This window comes from Ambystoma mexicanum, chromosome 2q (genome assembly GCF_040938575.1).
Source record: "Ambystoma mexicanum isolate Mex_15411 chromosome 2q, UKY_AmexF1_1, whole genome shotgun sequence".
Taxonomy (NCBI): domain Eukaryota; kingdom Metazoa; phylum Chordata; class Amphibia; order Caudata; family Ambystomatidae; genus Ambystoma; species Ambystoma mexicanum.
In genome coordinates, this window is record NC_090924.1 from 1,289,799,874 (window position 1) to 1,289,820,917 (window position 21,044).

Below are 21,044 nucleotides of genomic sequence, written 5' to 3' on the forward strand. Positions count from 1 at the left end.
AGGAGGGAAATTCCCTTGACCTTTTCGACAAGGAATCGTTACTTTCCAGAGACCTTGAGAATAGAAAGCGTTAGACCAGGAAACAAAGCTGAAGAAACCTGCATTGTGTGTCGGAGATACCCGTGGCACTCCTGCGTCAATAATCAAGGCGGGGAGAATTACCAGAGCACCATGGTACCATCATTGGCTCCAAGAACAAAGCCACTTCAGTGAAATCAACACAGCTTGTGAGTTGGGGAGACAGATACAAGACCGGTCTGTGTGGAAGCCAAGGTTGCAAGCAGCAACATTGTATAGCGAGCGCTGGAACAAACATTGTTAAAACGCATGTGATAAGAGACGCAAGTGAAGTTGAACTGCCGATGAGTGATTGAAGCTACAATACCTATGACAGAGTGGACCAGGACCACATGTGTGCTCAATTGAAGGTTTCTGTAAGGTATCCAGCTGCAAAGTGACAAAAGTAGATACATTTGGTCTGAGCCCGGTGGAGGGAGACCAATTGAAAGAGAACAAATAAATGTGAATCAAAGTGGTCCTGCGATGGTTCAGCAAATTCCCAGGCACAACCAAAAGTCTTTGATTTTGATGAAGTAGAGAAATTTTGGAAAAGTATATGAATTTGGTCCGAGCCCGGCAGAGTGAGACCAATTGAAGATTTTGCATTAAAGTGGGTCTGAACCCGGCGGAGAGGGACCCGGGGTGATCAGTAAATCACCCGAGAAGTGAAAATCCTGAGAGGAAAGGAACTTGAATATTTTGTCGTGTTGCATCAGGCCCTCTGAAATAAGAGACTTTGAATGCCAAAGAGACTTTGGCACAGAAGGCCCTGATGTTGAAGTCTTGACAGCACCTTGACATGATAGAGCATCGGCAGGTGGAGATGCAAACCATCGCTCAGGAGCAAGGAGGCAATTCTCAGGCAATGCGCATTGAAATATAGGGAGTATCCAGGTGGGTGAACACTTCTATTGATCGTCTGTGCCAGCATGCAGTGCAGCCCAATGCCACTAACAACCTCATGAGCCAGAAATGAGGGAGCTTCCGGAACAAATCTCGGTCTGAAACCATGGCCAGGGTCATTAATATAACCATACAACACTTCCGGTGCAATGAGACAGTAAGTTCTGTGTCTGCCACCCCTACCGAGGGATCAGTGGCCAGCACAGCCCCCAGGTGCTCCCAGCGCTGCACAACTCATGCTCCCCTGCCCATGCAAAAAGGGGACAAGAGGGAGCACAAGTAGTCTCTCATATGGGACAGACTGTACACCACAGAGTGTGGGGTGGGTGATGGAGTTGGGGATGAGAGTGTGGGATGGGTTTAGGAGTTGGGGATGAGGGTGTGGGCCGGGTGATGGAGTTGTGGATGAGGGTGTAGGGTTGGTTATGGAGTTGGGGATGAGGGTGTGGGATGGGTGCGCACTGGATTACCCAGCCCTTTAAGATGAGTAGCAATTACCCTGGAGATAGATGGGGATGCAGTTTTTTACTCATACATCAATAATCAAAACGACTTAGGTAGTTGGCAAAAGGAAGACTGTTTTAATATCAATTATCTAATACGGGGAGCATAACAAACATCAACAAATTCACTCGATCATTTTACGCATTCTAGTAAAACCTGAGATCTTATATACAAAATTCGTCATCAATTACGTTGACCTGCGTAACTACCACCCTCATACGTGGCAAACTAGAAAAATCTATTAGTATAGGTGATTGGTGCTGAGTGAACATCTAAGTATAGGATCCATACTAGTCTAAAAAGGTGTTAATATGTAATTGGTTACTTAACATCAGGTGGAGCAACTAAGTCCTCCCCTGAAAATTACCACTATGAACATCACTAAATACATGTCGTCCCATTGATTTACACAACTATAGGACCCCTAATTTCGCGGTCCCCTACAACTGGTTGTTACTCTAACCTCTGTCAGTACTTTTCCATCTACGTCTAGCAGCCTGCAGGCTCACCATCCAGGTGCTGATGAGCTTGCCTTAACCATTGCTTCCCAACAATCAGCATATCAATCCATCATCACCTCAGTGGTCTACTGTCAATTAGGCTTTGAAGCTCAGCCTTGAGAGTGTTCTTAGCTCTGAGAAATTCAGGGAGTGAAGGCATGCACTGCCCTCGTGCGTAGGTGTGACCATCTTGTTCGTCCAATGTCATGCTTCCATGTGACTAGAGACTATGGGCCTCATTACGAGTTTGGAGGTAAGTCATTGTCCATGGCCCTCATTACAACACTGGCGCTAAACCATGGCGCTGTTAGCACCATGGTTGGTGCCGGTGTTGTAACGGGTCCGCCATGGTTCAATGGGGAATTATCACCCCATTCCAAGGTTGGCGGGGCGGTAATTCCCCATTGAACCATGGCTCTTCCCCATTCCCATTTTCGCCCCATAGGGCTCTATGGGAATGGGGAAGGTGCTAAGTACGGTACCGCAAATTGCGGTACTGTACTTAGCACCAAGGTCCCTTTACAGGTCCATACTTTAACGGCTGGTGTAGACCAGCCGTTAAGGTTGGGTCCCACAAAGGGACCTCGTAATCAGGCGCTAATGGGTTAACGGCGCCGCAGCCTTTTACGGTGCTGTTAACCCATTAGCGCCAGGGTCTTAATGAGGCCCCATGTTGCAAAGAGCCCGCTATTAGAGGGCCATTACGACTTCGCAGGCACAAGCTTTGCGCCATGCCGGTAAGGATCTTACCGCCATGCCATAAAAGAAACATAAATCACCCTTAGCGCATCGAGAGAGGCGCAGATAGCAACACCGCCATCCATGTCTCCGACATTAGCAGTGATCGCTATCATCGGGGACCGCTAATAGCAGGCACCGCTAATAGCGGTGACCATAAATAAGCGGAACCGGAAGTAGCGTCATCGCACAGGAATGGGAAAGAGCAGGGCGGCCATCTTGAAAAACACAATCCATTGCCCTCCTCTGCACCCAGGATCCACATCACCACCACACCTGTCCCAAAATAATCCAGCAGCATATAAGAATGCCCAAGGCACTTAAAAAAGGATCTGCGCACCTGCGCAAGGAGCGCTTCTCCGAAGAAGAGCTCAACATGCTCTTGGACACCTTGGCTGAAAATGGGGATGTAGTGTTTTCTACTGATATGCGTCGACCAGCACTGTTGCGCAAAAAAGAGATCTGGGCAGAGGTAGCGCGTAAAGTGAGTGCTGTAGGAACCACCCCACGCACGGTGAAAGATGTCCGGAAGCGATGGGATGACCTGCGCCAAAGTGTAAGGAACATCCTCGCAGTAAACCGTAACCAGGGAATGGCAACAGGTGGCGGAGGCGGCTCACCCATAAAGATGCATCACTGGGAGGAGATTTGCGCGACCAGCATCGGAATGGAGTCAATCGAGGGAATGGGGGATATGGAGCGTGGAGCCCCGTCATCGGCTGATGCAGGTAGGTGTCACAAATAAACCACTGTATTGCAAACCATGAAGATGTCCCCCCGAACTCACAGTGAAATGATGCAAAGCAGGGACCACCAGACACATGTGCGCAACCCTGCCTACATGCAGTGCACAGCACCATCTTATCCACATGCATGATGCACCCCATACATGTGTCATCCCAGACGCATCCCTGCATGACTCAACCAAAAGGCTAGCAACCCGTATGTCAGTACTCCAACGGCAAATACCTGCCATTCCATAGAAATGCAGCTACCCCAATGCATGCCTGATGCACGTAGACCCATCACTAATGCTCTCCCTCTCTTGGTCCCCCACAGGCACACAATCTGACAGCGATGATGAGGACCCCAGGGAGCAGCCTGCGACACCATGTCAAGAAGTCCAGGGTCATGGTGGGGGCAAACAGGGCCTCAACATCAAGGGGAAGAGTGAAACCAGGACCACATCACAAGCCCAACACACCCCAAGAACCTACAGCACCATTGTGCAATAGGTCCACAACCACAGCACCCACATACTCCGACACCCGGAACATCTACTGCTACAGGCCCCCTGCAGTCACCCCACCTCTCCCCACCCAGCATACACAATACCAGTAGCCATGAGCTGTCTACTGTGGAGTCATGGCCAGGGAGCTTCAGCCTCACAGGGAGCATGCATGAAGAACCAACCATGTTGCATGCCCCTCTGACATCCACCAGTGTCCGGGGCAGGCAAGAGGGGAACACGGTAGTCCAACAGCGCCAGGAGGAGCTGACTGGGCTGGTGACCCAGCACATCATTGAAAGTGGCCAGGCAAGGGAGGAATTCAGGGAATGTGCAGTGTCCCTCAAAGCTGCCATTGAGTCCACATCGAGAAACATATGCAGCAAATTGGCGGCTGTGAGGCAGGTCCTCACCCACATGGGGGAAGCCTTGGAGGCCCTGCGTCCCGCACAGGTGGTTGAACAACCAGGCACCTCCTCAAATGCCAGCTCCAGATACACCAGCCCCTTGCGTAGGTCTGAGCGGAACATGTGCAGGTCAGACAGTGGTCGACCCGATGCTGGCAGTGGACAAGGGGTGTAGGTGCAGCCTGCCATTCCGAACTCTTGAAGACTAATGGTGCATGCAAGTGCACACTATGTGTGGGGAAGTTGAGGGGGGAGCGGGAGGGGGAGAGGGTGTGTGGGGAAGTTGAGAGGGGAGGGGGGAGAGGGTGTGTGGGGAAGTTGAGGGGGGAGGCAGAGGGGGGAGAGGATGTGTGGGGTGGAGGGCTTGTGCACATTCTATTTTCTATATGTTCAATACACCTGTTGTGATATGAGAATTCACATATACGGACATTGCTTATTGTGTATGTGTCCTTTATTGGTGAACAGTGTACAGAGTCTATGTCCCTGACACACCCAGTGCCCTGAGTCCCACCTCCACGGCACACTCTGCATCCATGTGTGTTAGAAACATTGGTCAATCAGAGTCTGGCGCACGGCACATCCCTCCTGTGCATCGCTACCCCCCTGATGTGCAGCCCCATCTCCTCCCTCGTCATCTCCCTCGTCAGGTGGTTGTAGTTCAATGTCAGGGGCCAGAGGCACATTCCATTTGATGCACATATTGTGTAGTATGGCACATGCCATGATGATCTTGCCGACCTTCTCATGCCCGTACAGGAGTGCCCCGCAGCGAAACCGTGCCTTCAAAAGGCCAATGTCTGCTCGATCACCACATGGGTACGTGTATGCGCACGATTGTAGTCCTCTTCGTGCCTGTTCTGCGGGTTCCGGAAAGGGGTAAGGAGCCACCTTTTCAAGGGATAGCCAGCATCACCTGCATGTGTGCAACAATGGTAATGTGTAAGTGGTTACATCAAATGGGGCCTGTATCAATGACACAATAGCATGCATTTATTTCCTGTTTGCATCCTCATATCCATGCATGAATAGAGCTACTCAATGTAACAACAATGTGTGTATCCATCTGATCGACTGGTGTGCGTGGCATCGTCTAGTGGGCGCAGGGGTGTCCTATTTCTTATGAGTGCTCATGCACTGTGGTTGCCCACAACGATTGTTCCCATGTTCCAGGTGATGTTTAGCTTATTGTATGCTGTTATCCTGTCAGCGTTGATGCCAGACTCGAGATGATCTCACTTTCCGTGCCTGATGTTGCCATGCTGGTATGCTGGACCTCTGTGTTGGTGTAGGAGTGGGATCATGTATTATAGCCTCATGTGACTCCTTTGTACGCACTTATGGACACCTATTCTTCTTGCTGATGTAAATTGCTCATATGCATTGGCCATACTGACAGCATGTCGCTGCATTGTGTTGCAAGGGCTACGGTCTGATTATGTGCAATGTACATGTTGATGGCTATGGAATGGTTGCAGCAGTGCCTCATTTTCATAGTAGTGCAGTTTACATCTTGCATTTAGGTGTCAGGTGTCAGGTCCAGTCTGGCCTGCTTTGGGGCATGAGCATGGTCCATCCTCACAGGTACTCTCGGCCAGGTGTAGTATGCACCCCCCCCCCCTTCTCAGCCAGGTGAAGTATGCAACTACCCCCCCCTTCTCAGCCAGGTGAAGTATGCATCTATCCCCCCCTTCTCAGCCAGGTGAAGTATGCATCTACCCCCCCCCCCCTTCTCAGCCAGGTGAGTATGCATCTATCCCTCTCCCTTCTCAGCCAGGTGAAGTATGCATCTCTCCTCCCAATCATCTCCCCACATCACAATGCCATGAGCATGACAAGAAACTCACTGAGTAGCCAGGATCGTTGCCCTGCGTGTCGCTCCATGTAGCGTCGTATCGTGGAGTTCCGCATGACCATTGAATCACGGGTTGATCCGGGAAATCGGGCACAACAATGTGTGATGATCTTGTTTGAGTTACATACCATTTGCACGTTGATGGAGTGATACAACTTACGGTTGCGGTACACTACCTCCATTGCATGTGGGACCACCAATTCCACCTGAGTGCAGTCGATGGCACCAATGCAACCTGGAAAGCCTGCCAGTGAATGGAAGCCAACTTTGGTGTTGGAGATCTCCTGGGCAGTCCGTGGTAGGAATATGTGGTTGCCTGTGTGCTTCAGGAGGGCATTGAGCACTTGGTTCAGCGTACGTGAGAATAATGGTTGTGATATGCCATGCATCTGCCCTACTGTGTGCTTTTAGGTGCCTGTGGCCAGGAAGTGGAGCACAGACACCACCTTCAGTAGAGGGGGGATGGCGGTACGGATGTCTATGAGGCTGGCAATGTCGTTATGTATCATGTCCACAATGGTGGTGATGGTGTCCCGGTCCAGACGGTACAGGGTGTGGATCTGCTCAGGGGTTAGGCTGAATGGACTGGCTCTGATTCGAGGGATTGGGGGCTGTCTGTGTGGTACAACTGCCTGCACTGGTGGTGCATGCTGTGCCTGCCTCACCCTCCTTCTCCTCCTGCATCTCCTCTGTGCTGCCTGTTGTTGTTGTTGTAGTTGTTGCTGGAGTTCCACTGCAATCATGTCCTCCAGCCCCGATATAGCTACTAGTATTGGTATGATTTTGGTGTGTGACTGGGTTTGGTAAGGGGTGGGGTGTGCACCTTTTGTGCTGGCCCAGTCTACATTGCCACCACCTGTGATGATTGTGTGCACCTGTGGCAGTTGGAAACACTGCACATGGCCATTTACGGGTGGTTCGCGATGGCGGTATTTACTCCATGCCGGTAAGGTACTTTTCGGGCTTCAGTAAGCCGTTATTTGCATGTCCGCCTGACTTGTGTTCAGCTCCTGTTTACGCCATGCCGCTATTGCCGGCATGTGATGTCGCGTGCCCACGCCAATGCCGCTATTAGAGGTCCTGTTATTTACGCTGCCGCTAATAGCGGGTTGGCGGGTCGTAATGGAGCAGAGCGGGAAGCGATGCCGGTAATCCTTTACCGGCATCGTTTTTCCCTTAACTCCAACTTCGTAATGAGGCCCAATGTATTTATATAAGTTCTCCTGCATGCAGCATGTTGGATTGCTGTTTCTATCCAGACTTCTGGTGTCCACAAGAAATGTCATTGGGCCTCATTCCGAGTAGGGCGCAAAGGGATACCGGGCACCGTTAAGGACATCGGTGCCGGTAATCCCTTTGCGCCCTACTACAAGGTCCCTTAGCGGGTCCCGCTATGGGCGCCTGGTTTTACCAGGTGCCCTTAGCGGGAGCCGCAAAGGAACCAGGGAGCAAATTGCGGTACCGTTATTAGCTCCCTCCCCATTCCCATTGAGCCCTATGGGGGCTGAAATGGGAATGGGGATTGCCTTTTTCAATGGGGATTTACCGGTCCCGCAAAGGTCGGACTACACCGGTAAGTCCCCATTGAACCAGGTCGGAGTCGGTACCGGTTTTGGAGGCAGCCATGGTGCTAATAGCTAATAGCACCATGGCTGCCTCCAATCTCGGAATGAGGCCCCTTGTCTTGATAAGGCAGAGATGTTCAGTTGGGCACTCAGCCCTTCGTTGTCAGGAGATTATCTCTGCACTATGGTACTAAAGGTGGACCAGCGAGACAGGGCCTCTTCACCTTACCTTTGCTTTCTTATCTGTTGGTGATCAACAATATTAAGCCATGTCTCAAAGAGCTTCCTGAAGCAGTGATTGGGTGTCGGGTTGGTGAGTCAGTCGACTGGGACCAACACATGGTGTTGTGCAAGCAGCAACAATATCTGGCATTAGGAAGCTCGGGACAGGCAGGCGGTGTCCAATGCAGTGCAGCTCACAAGGGTTCGGTGATGTGTGTTCGAATATTAATTGGTTGCGGAAATACGAACCAAAAAAAGCTGATCGCATGTAACATTTGATCATCTAGTGTATGGCACGGTTTTACGCTTAGCCTTAAAGCACTTAAAGCACTTAATAATAATATATATATCGGTCCACCGGCATTTCAGCCAAGAGATTGAATAACCACACTTGATGTACACTTACAACCCTCAGTCTGGGTTTTGTGGATCTTCGCGTCGGTAAGAGGTTTAATAATTCTGTTGCCCTGAACCGCGGTAGAAAAGTAATATTAGAAACTGAAAGTGCTTCAAAAGCAGGAAGCAAAAGTGGGATTAGAGAAATGAACCCAACAATAACTTCTCGCAAGATTTGTTAGTAAATCGTTACGAACAGTTTTAGAAGTTGAAATCAAATGAAAACATTGTCAGAGGTGAACTGAAAGCGCACAGTTAAAGAAATATATATATATTTTTTAATTGCTCGTTTTTGGTGGAATGAATCACCACAGGTGGAGGCTATACAGCCTGAAAACACATAAATTGCACACCCAACCCCCTCCCACAACCACACCCACTCCAAAATGCTACCGGCAGGACTAGCGATGTTGGCCCTGGGGGACCTGATAGCACTGCAAGTACTCCAACTTCAAGAAGAAGAGTGGATAATAAACTTTTGGATAAATAAACTTTTGGCACAGAACTAAGAAAGATAAGTGTGCTCTTGGCAACATCTGTAACATTTGTCTCACTTTTCCTGACATGAGTGTAAATGATGGCAGGACATTACATAGTCGAGAAATGTCATCAGCTGCCTGTTACTGCTCCTTTTATTACTGAGCAGCTGACTGACCCTCCCCTGCTCAGACTTACAAATGCTGTTCTATCTATTCTTTAGTCTAGCTGCATAACCCATCATTTAATTGTAACCCTCATTCACATGTTTTATGCATGTAAAAATAAAGACACAGAGACCACGGAAATGTAAGCTCACTTTATTATTGTGAAATGTTCATTTGATGTACCATGTGCAAATGCAAAATGAATTTTGAAATGTTTTACTGTTTATATAAGCATGTTTTAACTGCAAACCGTGTATTAAAATAATGAAAGGTAAAAGTAAAAAAGAAATACAAATATGACACTTACTGAAAATTATTAAATTCATTTATTTAGGTAAACCAAGAATGGAAAAGGCAGTTTACCTTGTCTACCAGAGGGAAGGAAAAGTTGAAAAGAAATGGTGATATTTACAATATGGAAAGAATTAAAGGTGAAATAAAATGGGGGAAATGCATAGAATATAACATAATTAATTGTAGAGGAAGAGCAATAACAAGTGGAGAAAATATTGAAAAAAAACAAAAATCATAACCATGAACATAACATTGCTAAAATCGAAGTAAAGGAAAAGATACATGAGTTGAAAAGGAAGGTAAAATCGGAGGAATGTACAAGTGGACAATTAGTTAGACAGGTATTAGGGGAGATACACCACATTGGGCTGGCGAGATGCCATGTAAGAACTTACTAAGAAAAAGAATACTGTAGCAGAGGACTTTGAAACTAGATTACCAATCATCCCGAGAAAGGTGGGAGATGTAGATTACCTGAGAGCTTACAAAATACTCTACAGGGTGAAAGATTCATGTATTATGATAGCAAAACAATGGATAGCAGAGACATTATTTTTGCGACAAATCAAAACTTTACTCATTTAGGAATAAGCAAAAACTGGATGCTAGAAGGAACATTCAAATGTTGTCCAAAACCATTCATACATGGAGAAAAAGATACTGATTTTTTTCCACTAGCATACATAATGATGAGAGGAAAAGGGGACACAAGTGTCTACCAAACTGAAAGAAAGTATGCCTGATGCAGGTTAAGAGGGGAAAATATGCTCAATGGTCTACGAATTAGCAGCAATAAAAGCTATGAACCAAATATTCCCAATGAATTCAATACAGGGCTGCTATTTTCACTACAGCCAAGCCCTGTGACGCAACCTACAGAAACATGGGTTTCAAAAGAAATATAGCGACAATAGTGAATTTCAACATCACATCCAAAAACTATCTGCATTAGCCTTCATACGGAAAGAGAATGTAGTGGAAGCATATATGCAATAACAATCAAGAGCTATTATAAAAGAAATCAGAATGAACTGACAGAATTTTTTAATTACTACAATGAAACATGGATTAGTAGACAGACCCGTTTTGGACGCAAACTTCCAAAGATTAAAATTGACTAGTGGAATTGTTTTTCGCCAATAATAATTTGATCATCAAAAACTAACAAATACTTGAGTGGTGACATCATGGCCTAAATGTGGCCATGACTCATGCAAAACCTACATTGGGGAAGTTTTTTTAGCATGTTACAAACAGAGCAAGGGGTGCAGGGAAACTGAACAATTCAAAAAATGAGTGGCCATAATCTGCAAAAAAACAAAACAAAAAACGTGTAAAACATAAAAGAACTGAAAGTAATAGCTGAAAAGTATGAGACATTAACCATGTCTGATTACTAATCAAGCATGGCCTTCTCAGTGAACTTCATTACAATGTAAATAAGCAAAGACCAAGTTTAGACAAATAAATGAAAGAAACTGATTGTTAAGGAAGTATTGTACTTTGAAAACATTTTAAAAGTTATAATATGAAGTGTTAAAAAGAAAAATCGATTAATAAAAGAACTATATTTTGTTTCTCAGAGCATCCCTTTTTATTTAAAGATGCAGTAAAGAGGCAGAAAGGAAACAGGAACAATGGATGGTAAGAAACAGAAAAGGAAAAAATCAAGGTAAATCACAGTCAGACAAAAAAAAGGTCAATTTGGACCACACAAAAAAGGTCAATTTGGACCACACAAAATAGGTCAATTTGGTCATTAGGTCAAATGTGTTAGGTCAAATATGCTAATACCGTCCTCAAGTGGTTCTATGCGTGAATCAGTGCCCAGAGCTGTTTCCTGGCTACGAGGTTACAATGTGGTCCAATCCACGCTCTCCAGGGACAAGGTGATCCTTAGTTATGCATTTCCACTCATTGAAGATGTCTGGAAGGTTCTTCACCTTTGGTGAGCAGGATCCAGGTACCAGTGCACAGCCAGCAGAGAAGCCACGGTCCAACAACAGTGTCATCCCCACTGTCCCCTGGGGATTGTTAGAGGGCAGAGCTCTCCTCTGCCTTTGAGGCTTCTGTCTTTACCTGCAAGAGAATGTTGGAATAGATTGTATCCCCAAAAGATTTTCAGATGAATCCTTCTTTTAGAGTCCAAAGATGAATCAAAGAAATCGGGGTGCTCTTCTTTACAAAATCAAAATGCATTCACGGATTGGTCAAAACTAATCCTGCTCTAAGGGGTCCAGACCAGGCTGTTGTAACAGTTATTTTTTGTCTTTTGACATCACACCAAGAGCGGCTTGCCTCAGGAAATGGAGGGACAGAAAGAGGTAGGGAGCCCTAACAGAAACCGATATGTTGGAACCCTTCTCTCAGCCCACCTCTCCCTCTTGGCCACTCTAAATCTGCCCCCACCTATGCCTGCTGACTTCAGAGGGAGCCAGAGGCCAGAAGCATGGTGTGAGAGTGGATTTGCTATGTCAGTGCTGCATTTGAAGCACTGTATCCAAGGAGACCACCCGGGTGTGTCCTGAGACGAAGGTGTTGGCTTTCCTCAGAGATATTAAAAGGGGCAGCTTCATGGCCATTATTTCATATGGTGGCTGTGTAGGTAGTCAGACCAGACAACAATACACATCAGCCCGGTCGTAGCTCGGCCCTGCTCACTGATAGGAAACTAGTGTGATATCAAATTACTGTGGACGTGTAATTGTGGTCTCGTAGCAGCCACCATGCCACAACCAGGCCTAGATAAGATCTTCAGATTTATGTGCCACCAGACTGTCTAAGGCATAACATTAATATTTTTGAAAATAGAGGTCCACCTCTACCTAAACGAACTTTGTATTCCAGCAGCAGTCAGTCAGGAATGCACATGTGACCTTCCAATGTGGCCATCTCGCAGTAAGCCCATCAGCAGACTAGGAAACAGCTTTCTCATGCTATGCTCCAGTCCCCTGGAACTCCATCCCTGTGGCAATCAAAACTGTTCCACATCTCCCTACGTTTAGTAAAGAACTAAAGATCTAAACATAGATCAAATCTAGGTTTGGTCTATCTTATTCCCATTCCCCTGCCTTTTTACATATGTTATCAACAGTTGTTTACACGGGTTATTCATTTTTAAATATAACATTCAATCAATGCTTGAAAATGCAATTCAGAAAATGCTACAGTGTGGGAAAGTATTTTTTTTCATTATTTAATTAAAACCAAATCACCTTCATTGGTAGCTAACTATAAGCAGTTGTTTATATGTTCATGAAAACAGAGTGGCCTTGAATCAGGAACACTTCAGGACAATGGATAGAAGTAGAACCATTTTCCACTGTTATCTCTCATTAAGGTAGTGCTGCTATTGTAGCTTACGAAGCAGAAGTAGGCCTTGGTTGCTAACTCACATTGAAGCTGGTCCAACAAAGAAAGCCTAACAGATGCAAATCATTTGTGCCCCGTGTCCCAATGAAAGTATTGCTCCTATTGACGACGGCAATGCTGCAATACATTCCCGTTGCGTCTCATTTTAAGTAATACTCCAATTCAAATATATTAAATGGAAATAATATATATATATTTTATTTATTTCATTTTATTTTATTTTTGCTATTTATTGAGGATGGCCCTATTTCTGAAAATCAGTGCAGGCTACACAACAGTGCGTTAATAGGAATACAGGTAAGGGAGTACACAATATAACAAGGCTGTGTGAAATTACAGTTAAGCAACGGGAGCAGTAATTTGGTGTGAGTTGATGTTGGGCGGTGGGGGATTTTAGGTGCTTGCAATGGGTGGAGAAGGTGCTCCTTGAAGAGGAAGGTCTTTCTGAATTACCTACACTTGGGTCTGAGTCTAATATTGATGGTTAGGAGGTTCCAGAACCTGGGGGCATAGATTGAGAATGTTATTTGAGCTAAACTGCAGAGAATATCCAGGCTCGCCATAAGTGGAGGTCACTTTAATGTGACAGGCCACGGCTTAGAAACTACGCTAACCTGGCCCCTCAGACTTACAGACTAAAGAAAATGTTAAACATGTAGGTAAACCCACTTCTGCCCCCCCAATTCCCTCTCTTCAAATATTCCTTCCCCCTTCAGCTCCCCCACCTCTTCCAAAACTGTATCCATGTCCACTCCCTGAGCCACTGCCCATCTTTCTTCCCTACCTCTTCCCCTTTCTTGTAACCCCGGGCTGGCCTGGCCACCTAAACAGCACTAACCACCCTCCTTACCGTGATAATAACCCTTCGGATTCAACCAACCATCATTTAATCAACCATGACCCCGGCTACCTCTCCAATGTCCTCAGACCCTCAACTCACCACAACTCTCATCAAACCAGGCTGACCTGCCACATCAGCAACAAATTAACACCACAGTACAAAGCTTCTTTGCCCCTTGCCACCCTGACCTGTCACCAAAAACCTTCTCTCCTTATTACTCACTTCCCCTGCTGTTTGGGTGTAGCTCATAACTAAGCATTCTGGGTTATAGATTTAGCCCAAAAAAACAACACTGACATTAAATGTCTTCTTGGGCAAATTTGGAAAACACCAGTTTTAATTGAGCATTTGGTGCTAGCATGCTTCACTGAGAGTGAGGCCCTGCAGCAAGGGAGAGGCAGCAAACTTCTGCCCCATTGGCCAGCCACTCACTGTGCAGCTAATTCCTACGTCACAGCAACACACCTCCAATCAGCAAGTATGGCACAAAATCATTACTAGACACACCACGTAGATGGCCCATCAAACACCCCCAGAACTACGCTGGTACGTTGTTGTCATCAACGCACCACCACAGTAGTTGGCTGTATTCTGCCAAACACCGACCTGCTTCTTGCTTGTCTTGCTGCTGATGTCGCGCAGGCATCTTCTCCTACTGACAGGGCCCTGTTTTGGACTTGCTTCATTCAGTGTCCTCCAGCCACAGAGCCACCACACTTTATACTGTGAATGTAAATCAGGGTCTGGTTGATGTTAAATAGCATAAGATATCACTTTTAGTGGATTAACGTGAGGTTGGCTTGAATTGACCTGCTAATTCTAAACTGTGTTGTTAGTTAATGGTGGTGTGCTTTTATATCTTAACAAATTGTATGGACATTTTAAACACGATTTACATGAATACCCCCCTGCATGGCCGAGCTTATCCTTCAACCTGCTGTTATGCACTTGACTAAGAAAATCGGTGCCTTTCTTTCTTCTTTACCGCCGCTGGGCCCTGCCAATTTGTCCAAGCCCCAGTCAGTGCTTAAATTGTGGGGGTGTTTGCCAGGGCTGAGCCTCGGAACCTATTTCTGAGCACCAGCACTTATGTCTCAGAATCATAATGATGCTGTGCTTTGGAAACTTTCTTTTTTGTAACTGTCAGTCTTAGTCACACAACAAGCGACAACAGTGTGAGCCACTCTGGCGTTTTCCAGTTTCATGAATTATTGGTTGTGCCAGCAAACTACTCTAGACAGCCTAGCGGACTGGTAGCACTGCCAGAGCAGGGTGGGTGGCTCAGTTGTCTGGTGCAGATAGCAGCCCTCCAGCCACGGTACCACCAGCATCTCACTATTTTAGAAGCTAGGCGTGCACACACATGCATATGTGTCAGTATAACGCCTCCATAGTAAGCGGCACTCAGCAGGCACATGCAGACCATTGAAGGTTTGTGAGACCTGCAATTGAAGCTCTGCTCCCATCCCACCCTCGGCCCGTTTGGGGAATTTACATTTGTTTTGACTGTCTGTGAACTAAAAACAGTCAGTGGGACGAACTATGGCACTATCAATATAAACACAAGTCTGAGGATGCTGCCAGGTTTGTACCATCACACAACGCAACAGCTAATTCTGTGGTTCCACTAACCGGCAAGGCATCTCAGTGGGCTGTTTGTTTGCTGCTGAGTTGTGCATTATCTCAGCTGTACATCCTTCCATCCGAGCCTGAGTTCTTAAAAGATGGGTGAAGAATAGAGGAAGAGCTCAGTGTTGGGGGAGGGGGGAGAGAGGTATGTATGTATGTAATTTCAGCCACCCTGATCATTGCGTTATTATATAGTTTCAAACCTACCTGGGTAGATCAGGGCCAAGCCAGGAGCCCTAGTTTTTCTCTACGGTAGAATTAGGACATTTGGTGACAATGGGCCTCATCATGAGTTAGGAGTACATTTTAAACATACATAGAGTAACATATATCACCTCTAAGAGTGTTATTTCTGTACAGAAATGGTATGTCCGCAATACCTCAGACAATATTCCAGAAATACCTCCTCCATCATAGGTAACCTCTGAAGTAATGTTTTAAAATAATTAGAATATGTTCCTTTACACCTTCAATGGGATGATGAAAATGAATAATGTGCAATAGTGCTGAACCCCACTACTGTATACTACTTTAATGCATTTATGTATAAAATGGGTAAAGTGGTGAGAGGGGGGCATACGATATGCTTAAGTTTTCACTCCGTACCATGGCCATTCTTAAAATCTGTTTTAGAGGATAGAAGAATAGAAAAATGTTAAAAATATACGTTACAGTACAAATATGAACAAGTATTTCCAAACACATGTTTATTTATGGACCTCTCCACAACCACTGCCATCACTGCCATCACTGCAGAGTCAATTAACTTGACTCTGAACACTGAAAGTGTCTTTGTAATGAAAACAAAGCAAGAAGCGTTATTAAAACAAGATTGTTAGGGGGCGTGGCCGAGTGCCGATGATGACGGTCGCCTAATCCATGCGCTCCCGCTCCGGTGGCGTTACCGCCTTACTTTCATAAAGGAACAATTTATAACTAACCTTAAATAACGTCAGATAACTATCTACTACATCCCTGATGGTCCGTGGTGTTCTCCAGGTTGCAGAGCCGACTCGCTTTGTTCCATGTGAGGACTTCTGTAGGTGAGGCCTCTGACGGTGACGTATAGTGATCAAGGTACCCAACGTTTTCTGTCAGCTGTTCCTGTCAGTGTAAGCAGTGCTGACACACGGGTAGTACGTTTTATTCACAACACATGTTTTTCTGCATGAACAAAGCCTTAAAATACATGCGTAAAAGGCTAATACTATGTATATTCATCCTATAAGCTATTTGCACACATTAAGGGCACAGGTTAAAAGCAACATTAATATCTACATTTTATTGACTGAAAAGCTTTAATCTGCAGTGCGGGACCTCTACCTAGCTCTATCTAATTACTGAAAAGTATCATACAGTCAACTTTTGGACCAAAGAACTCTGAACAATACATCTCTATAAATATGGCGGCCAGTTAAGTGCACCAGGGTTATGAAGGACTGATTCAGTCCAGTATGGCACGGCCAATACAACTGGCACAGCTACTTTCCAGTACAGTACAGCTACAAAGGAGGTTTCCAGGGCCCCTCAACCTTATTTTTCAGGTCTTCTGTAGCATGGCTTGCCCAGCTTGTGATAGCATCAAGACAGGGCCACATTAAAGATATACTCTCATCTCCCTCTAATACTCTCAAGAGGCAAAAAAGTGAATCACCACCACCTAAAAAAGAAATTCTAGACTTAACCATGCAATCTATCCTCAGCAAAATCAGAGCTCTAAAACCATTTATGGAAGCCACAACCACTAAACTACAGCAGCTTGATGATAAATGGTCTGTGTTTGAATCAAGAATTACTGAGGTTGAGAGACGAGTTAGTGATGAATAGGATGTTACTGGTAAAATACATATGCATATGCAAAATACAGGTGCTCGAAAATGTCTGTCAAATATCTGCAAAAACAAACAGAAAACCTTGAAAATTGAAACAGAAGAAATAACCTTCGTATCGTAGGCCTTCTGGAAGGCTCTGACGGGGACAAACCAATCCTGTTCCTAAATAAGATGCTCACCAAGCTCCTGGATTTACTAACATCGGTTCAAGTAAACAGAGCCCATCGGATTGGTCCAGTCAACCCTATGCAGTCTTCTAATAACACCTGCAGATCCCTTATGTTTGCTTTACTGGATTATACACGTGTGATACTTATAATGTAAAAAGTGAAATTATGAAAGCAACTTTCATGGAATGGTAAAAAGATATTTATCTCCCAGGATGCATCAAATGCTACGGCTGCCGGGAGAAAATAATTACTTGCCTTTAGAACAGTCTTAAAACAACTAAATGCTGGATATAGCATCCTGCATCCAGCCATTCTTAAAGTCACCCTAAATGGACATACTTCCACCTTTCAAAATCCAATAGACTTGAGATACTTTATTCAAAACCACAAGAAGGATGAGATGGACACGTCAAGACCACCTACAGGTCCGACGGTAACAGTGCCGGTGATATCGGAGTACTGGAGCAGGACCAGTGAATATGTACCAGCGCCTGACTTGCCGGTAACACTGGGGGTTAACAACACTGGCGGACCATAAAGTCAGGCGTCGGCAAATTCTAAGTGCCCATTTCCACAGAGTCATATGGGACTCTATGGGAATGTGGACCACGGAAGCACAGGCACCATTGTTAGCGGTGCCTGTGCTTCCGTGAAAATTCTGTGGGCGGATGCCGTCCCACCCGGCAGGTCTGACCTGCCAAGCGGGTCGGCACCCACCCGCAGACTTGTAGTGTGCCGGTCCGGAAACAACAGTGCAGTTGTTTCCGGACCGGCACACTTAGAATGAGGACCATAATATTAGAAATGGTTACAATATATTATTCTTGTTATTCTGCCGGAGTGGGATAGGAGACGAGCTATTTCTTCAGTGGCTCTCCAACGCCCCATTTTTCTTTTCTTGCTCAATATGGTTAGGTGTGGATGTTTCCTGGTATCTTTTTTAGGGTCATTTTCTTACACAGTTGCATATCACTTATACCCATGTTGACTTTGTTTGTCTTCCCATATCCTTTTTGTGTCTTTCCCTTTCTGTTTTTACCTTGTGTGCAGATTCAGCAATCCTCATTTATAGAAGGTTTCCTAATACCTATTTTAGATATTACTGTGATTGCTCTTATTATTACAATAACAAAATGAGTACGGTCAAAATACTTTTATATATGTATTATGATATTCTAAGACATGGCATTTAATGTATCCAAGAAACCCACCTCTCACAAGCAGAAGCTACCAAACTCAAACTTCACTGGGTGGGCCAAGTCTTTGGAAGTGCAGCAAATGGGAAAATTAATGGGGTTATTATTCTCATAAAAAGAGGTGTAAGTGTAAAGTAATAGTGAATGAAACTGATGACATAGGCAGATGGGTGCTTGTTAAATTACTTGTTGAATCTATTGAATATACAATTCTGAGCATATATGCACCGACATCGCCAGATCCCCACTTCTGGGTACAACTCAAAAATCATATTCTCTGTTCTAATCCTAGCAATTTAATTGTCTGTGGTGATTGTAACGAGATTGTTAATCTTTTCTTCGATAGTAAACCTAGTGTGCACTTCAAAAACACCAAATCTCACTCACAATTTACAAATTGTATATCGGAATTGGGCTTTATTGATAACTCACCCCTCTGATTCGGAATTTACTTTCTTTTCTAATCCTCATAAAACTATATCTAGATTGGATTACATATTCATATCTAAATCCATGGATAGTTCTCTCTTAGATGCCAACATTGAGTGTATAATGCTCTGCAGCCATGCACCTGTTCATATTCAACTCAACTCCCCACAAATGTAAATCCAATAGATGGAGGTTCAACTCAGCCCTCTTAACAGATGAACTATTCATCACTCAACAACACAACAATTTATTTTCAGAGAACAAAAGCCAAGATACATCTGTTGTTAACAATTGGGATTGCTTCAAGGCTGTACTTCGTGGTTCTATTATATCGTTTGCTGCAAACAAGAAAAGGAAACTTAAACAAGAATCATAATATTCTCAAACAACTCAAAATCCAGGAATCTCTATATACACGCACCAGCTCTGAAGCTATTCTAAATAGTATTGTTAAACTCAGAGTACAAGACAATATAATCACTACAAAACATACCTGTGCTAATTTTTTTAAGTATGAAGTGCAAATACATACATTCTCTAATAAATCTATTAAGTCCCTCACTTCAAACCTTAAACTTAAAAAATAAAAAGCGAGAATTGCTGTAATCAAAGATCAGACTGGCAACAGGACCTTTTCAGATAAAGAACTTATTAATGACTTCTCTAAATTCTATCAGAAAATATACACATCGGGGGCCCCCTCTAACAATGCATATATATTAAACAATTTCTTCAACACGTACCTCACACGACATATCCAAAGATCGATTTGCAGACACTTAGTGCTCCTATATCTCCCGATGAAATTTGTAAAGCCATAAAAGATCTCAAAAAGAGTGAAGCCCCTGGACCTGATGGTTTTCCCATTGATTTTTTTGCACACTTTAATAAACTCTTAGTACCCAAACTTATAGAACTCTTTTCTCACTTTATTTTGGAGATCCAGACACAGGGCTCGTTTTTAGAAGCTATGCTTATAGTTTTTCCAAAACCTAACAAAGATCCTGCATTAACTCAGAGCTATAGACCTATATCTCTTATCAACACAGATTGTAAGATTTTTGCAAACATTCTAGCGAACAGACTCCTTCCCCTGCTACTCAACTGAATTAAACATGACCAAGTGGGATACATTAAGGGTAGACTATCCTCTTCCAATGTTAGACTCTTCCTAAACATTGTAGACAATATCCATGGCTCCAAGGATCCTTATGCAGTGGTCTCCCTTGATGCAGGAAAAGCGTTTGGTCATGTAGCATGGAATTATATGTTTGATGCCTTCAAATGGCATGGCTTTGATACCAATTTTATCTCCATAATAAAAATACTTTATTCCAATCCCAAAACTGCTATTTACATCAATGGGCAAATGTCTTCATACTTTCCTTTATGTAGAGGAACGCGCCAGGGATGTACACAGTCCCCACTCCTTTTCATTTTAGCCTTAGAACCTTTCTTAGAAGGAATTAGACAAAACAAAAACATGATGGGTATACAGTGTGGCAATGTGCAGATTAAAACAGCGGCATATGTAGATGACATATTACTGCTACTATAGAACCCGGATACCTCTTTACCACATCTTCTAGACATTATCTCGCAATTCTCTTTAGCATCAGGCTATAAGCTAAACACAGACCAATCAGAAATCCTATCTCTTAATATGCATTGTACTAAACATCACATTCAAACTTCAGGTATGAAATGGTGTCCTAATGGCTTAAAATACCTCTGCATCCATATCTCCAGTTCTATCAAAGCTATTACCAAACATAATATGGAATCTCTATTATCAAGAATCAAGGAGCTCACTAACTCTTGGTCTTCCCTGTACTTGTCCTGGTGGGGCAGACTAGAATCTATTAAAATGATGATCTCTCTTATTATGTACTCTTTGTATATGTTACCAATACCTCTTTCCGCCTTCAAATGTATAGATTTGCACTTGATAACATTTCTTTGGGGAACTTATAAGCACAGAATGGGCTTCATTACGAGGTTGGAGGTAGCCTAGCCGGTAGAACCGGCAAGGCTACCCCCAAACTTGCATCCGGGTCCATCACCCACAAATGGCCAATTACCGGGTCATGCTGAGTTTGGCGGACCTGATAGTTGCCCATTCATGGGTGCCGGTAATAAGGGACTCCCCATCCCCATTCGGCCCCACAGGGCTGAATGGGAATGGGGAGCTCGGATGCACCGGCACGGTTCATAATGGTGCCGGTGCATCCATGAGTTATGCTCGCGGGTGCCGCACTG